Source organism: Camellia sinensis, chromosome 12, assembly GCF_055761805.1.
Source record: "Camellia sinensis isolate YWXY chromosome 12, ASM5576180v1, whole genome shotgun sequence".
NCBI classification, from domain to species: Eukaryota; Viridiplantae; Streptophyta; class Magnoliopsida; order Ericales; family Theaceae; genus Camellia; species Camellia sinensis.
In genome coordinates, this window is record NC_138972.1 from 86540166 (window position 1) to 86544955 (window position 4790).

The 4790-nt window shown below is 30.7% G+C and overlaps 1 long non-coding RNA gene across 2 annotated transcripts; it reads left to right on the plus strand.

Moving 5' to 3' along the window:
- Positions 1–1491: 1491 nt before the first annotated feature.
- Positions 1492–4473, plus strand: LOC114261841 (uncharacterized). Of its 2 annotated transcripts, XR_014345830.1 has the most exons (3): positions 1493–1699; positions 3685–3918; positions 4199–4473. It is a non-coding gene; the product is annotated as an uncharacterized LOC114261841 (long non-coding RNA). The 2 variants fall into 2 exon arrangements; XR_014345829.1 differs by lacking the exon at positions 4199–4473 and having other exon boundaries at positions 1492–1699; positions 3685–4048.
- The last annotated feature ends 317 nt before the right edge of the window (positions 4474–4790 follow it).

Below are 4790 nucleotides of genomic sequence, written 5' to 3' on the forward strand. Positions count from 1 at the left end.
TGTTCTATTATAGATTAACATGTGAAACCTTATTTGGGTACTACATTATATGCATAACTTTAAAAAAAAAAAAAAAAGGAACCTTTAACATGGGAAGGCTAAATAACTGTTTCTTTGAGAAATAATGAATTACGAACCGCGTTAGAATGATGTCAAGACTATTATTGTCAATAGACTAGAAAGGCCAAGAATTTGTATTTGTTATTAGTAATTCATTGGCTATTAAATTCAAGTTGAAGAATCTAACATGTCAATAGTGGAATATTTTGATTTATTTGAAAGTAGGGAGAATCATGAACATTCCTTGAATTAAAGTATATGAGTTATGTAATTGATAACAATAAAGATGGTAATGAATCGCCAATTTGGGCTATTAACCATTAAGTGATTGGGAAATAAGTTCAACTTCTGTGAAGAAAATCCAATAAAAAGGAAGTTACCTAAGGGAGGAAATGAAATGAGACCAAGCTATACAACTAGTTTTCAGTACAAGTATCTTAAGTTTGGAGGACCAAACTTCCTAAGGGGGGAAGGCTGTGACGATCCCACCACGTACAATGATTAGCACTTAATTAATTAAGGAGATTTGAATTTAAATTGCTTATTATTCTGATTTAATTTGGGATTCATGAGAATTATTGAGTCTGATTCGTAAATGATTTTATCAAGAATTTATTTCAGAATTAGAAATTTAACGTCCAAATAGCCTAAGGAGGTGAAATTGATAAGTTAAATCAGTTTAATTTCAAGTATTGGACCATATGAGAGTGTAATTAAATATTTGATTCAGTTTAGTAAAATTAAGGTTTGATCAATTGGGTCCGAATTGAAGTTAATTAAGTTGTGAGGATTGAGAATTAAGATTATTATAAATTAAATTTGACGTGCTCAATTGAATATGTAATTTATAGATGGAGATTTTGAGTTTGATCTGAAAATTGAAGGCCCTAAAGGTTTGAAAAAACAAAATTGATGAGCTCAATAAGTTTAATTTGATATTTGGAGCCTTTTGAAGGTTTGATTTAAAATCTGATTCAGAATGATAAATTAAATAAAATTAATTGGGCCTTAATGGAAGTCAAATTAGACCAATTAAATTATTTGGGATTTGTGATTAGATACGATTAATTTAATTATGTGTTAATCAAGATTTATTAAAATTAAGTGTTGCTCAATTAAATTAAGCAAAAACATAAATTGAATTATGGAGGAGTCTAGAATTGAGAGTGTTTATGGGTGTGGGTGTATTGAGAAATCTATTGTGTGTGTGCATGCGTGCGTGCATGTGAGTGATGTGTTGGAGCCTTAATGAAATGTGCTAGTGTGTATGTGCACACGTGGTGTGTAATGGAAGAATGAGGTGCGTGTATTGTGTATTGTGTTGAGAGTGTATATCACTTGGTAAGAAACTTTTCAAAGTCAAAAGAAGGGGGGTCTATCTCGCTACGTGTATGTTGGAGAATTCAAGTACAGAGAGAAGTGGGTGCGTATGTGGCTCATCTTTCTGCCGAGAGCATTTCCGAAGAAGAGTGGGTTTAAGAGTTGAGAGAGAGAGAGAGAGAGAGAGAGAGAGAGAGTTCAAAGCTTAGAAGTCATGTGCTGGAAATGGTAAAGAAAGGCTAAGGAAAAAGCTTAGGAAAGTGAAGGATTGAAGAGGAGATCAAGATTTTGTCAAGGATTCATTAGTTGAAGATTTTAGGTAAGAAATTTAAAACTCAAATCTTGTAGATAAATCATCTAGAAGCTAAAATAAGAGGTAATTGAAATCAATATCATAAAATTAAAAAGAATTAGCAAGAGGATGAAGAAAAATTGAATTAAGTGTAAGATAATGGAAATAAATTTGGAAATTAATTAATTGAGTGTGATTTTTGTTATTCTTCATAAAGTTGAAACTCATCCTTACATGCATGTTGGAATTTCAAGGTTTTAGACTTTAATTCATGTTTTAAAGGTTTATGAGCTTAAATTAGGTTTGTTATGAAGAAAAGTAATAAAAATCTAAATTAGAACAATTCAAGAAGTAAAATTATGATTTGAAAATATAAAATAGTTAGTTTTGATCTTAATTTCATACATGCAAATGATTATCTAAGAAGTTTATAATTTTAATTTCATGTCTTGAAGGAAGATAGAAAAGAGTTTGAAGTCAATTTTATGTAAACAAAAATAAATTAAGAAGAAAATAAGTTAGGTTCATGATTATGGAAATTAACTTAGAAATTAATTATTTTGGGTTTGATTTTGAATATCTTATATGAATTTGATTCTTGTTGTTACATGCATGTAATTTAGAGAAATTAAATAATTAATTCATGAACATGGCTAAGGTTAATCAATATGGAAATAATTACAAGCCCAGTAAAGTTTTTAAGAATTGAGCCATGCAATTTCATATTTTGAAGAGAAGGAAGAATTTTATAAAAATCAAGTTTATGGAAATTTGGGGTTAATCCTAAAGTTAGACAAGATTTTGATTTTTATTATGAAAGATAGGAATTAGTTTAATTTTAAATTTAAATCCATGCATGTAATGTAATTTAAGAGTTTTATTTAATATAAACATGTTATGGAATATATTTAATTAGTTAGTTTTATTTGAATTACATATATGCAATGTTTGCTAAGAAAGTTGACAAGAAAATTAAGAATTGGAGTTAAGATCAAATTTGTGAAGTTTAATTAGAAATTAATTATTTTGGATTTGATTTTCAAAGTTGTAATTAAATCAAGCTCCATAAATTATATGCAATTTTATTGTGCCTTTGATTTTGAAAAGAGCTTTTAGAATCATGAGTTTAAGGGTTTTGATTTAAATATTGTGTTTCAAGATTTTGAACAAATAATTTATAAATAAATAAGTGTTTATGTTTTCTAAAGTATTTTCAAAGTTTTGATCAAGATTAGTATGGATTAAAAAATTGAAAATGCACTGGGAAGCTATTTTTGAGAAATTTAGAATTCTTGAATTTTACAAACCGCTCGAGCGGACTAGATACCGCTCGAGTGCACATTGCAGGCTTCCAGTACTTTTGTAGTCTTTTACAAACCGCTCGAACGACTAAAGGTTCGCTCGAGCGAACAATGATTTTCAGCATATTTTGAAAAATTGCATTTAGCTCATATTTTTTTATTCTTATCTCTTCCCAAGCATTTTAGACATGATTTAAGGCTCAATAAAGAATAAGAAGCTAACAATCTACATTAATTAGTTGATTAAAAAATAAGTCATTAACTTAGTGGTAATTGGTTAAGAAGCCAAGTAAGAAATTGGTTATTCAGAAAAGAATGATTTAGTCATGAAAGAATATGTGAGATGAGAACCCGATTTATTTAACTGAGGAAGATTAAGCGTAGCATAATTTCGGACTACTTAAACAGAAAAAGACAAGAAAAGTCAAGTTTGATCAAGGAATTGATATTGTATTTCAATGTGTATATGTTATGTGCTTGTATAGGTCACGCGCTATTGTTTGCCTGATTTATCTGATCAGTCCAATATGTCTGATTTGCTTTGTAGCTATCTGTGTGTAATAACTTAGTAAAACTATGTTCAAGTTAAATTATTTTATGTATATGAAATAAGATCTATTTTATGAAATGTTATGTTCTGTACTATGAATGATTGTCCAATTTTCGATAAGTATTTATGACACAAGTATGTTATCTGTTCCTGGTCCTTAGGTTTCTTTATGGAACTGACAAGTTATCTACATCCGGCTGGAGGTTCCTTTATGGAACTGACAAGTTATCCGTTCCTAGTCTGGAGGTTCCTTTATAGAACTGACAAGTTATTCGTTCCCAGTCAGGAGGTTCCTTTATGAAACTAACAAGTTATCCGTTCCCAGTCCGGAGGTTCCTTTATGGAACAGGCAAGTTATTAGTACCCAGCCGGGGGTTCCTCTATGGAACTAACAAGTATGATTTTTAATACTCTGTATGTAATCTGTTAGCGCTAACGGATGTACTATATAAGATTAAGCATGAACTCTGATTTATGTATATTATTTGAATAAGAATAAGAATATGAATCTGTTTCTAATTGAAATCTAAATATGCATAAGACTCTATTTCTGATAAGAATCTGTTTTTGATATAAACTCTGATTTCTAACTCTGTGATGGACATAATTCATTGAAACCTTTTACTTTGTTGTTATTCACTAGGCTCCAGCTCACTGTATTATTTATGTATGTAGGTGATCAGGCGCGTGATTAGGCTTAGAGGCGTCTGTCTGGAATCTGTTTTTGTCAGCCAACCTATGTACCTCCCGTAGAGGTTCCGGATATGTCAAGTGGTTATGGCTATGTGATTAAGTTCAAGTTTTGTTTTCTTGTCTGGTTAAACAAGTCTTTGTTATTTTGTAAACAGAGCTAAGTCCCTTTTTGTCTAATCTATATATATATATGATGACGTAAGGATGATGTATAGATACGTATATAAAAAATTTAAAATTTTTCTGTCTTATACAAATCTGAACAGCTCAATGGGCGTTGTATATTTATTATTTGCTTCCGCTAGCCCCCAATATTATGTTAATCTGTCTTAGAGGCCTTCAGTAATGTTAGGATTACTGGCCGGTTAAGATGTTAAACCTATAAAGGCGGGTTTGGGTCGTGACACAACTACTCTTTGCTGACACTTCTTTTGTTCTGAGGAGCCAATTTTGGACTAGGATCCAATTTTGCACTTTCTTTTCCCTTTGTCTGGCCTTTTGACTGGGCCAATGAAGAACTCTCTCCACTTTCCATCAGATCCTTTTGGTACTGAGTGTACTTTCGCTGGATCTT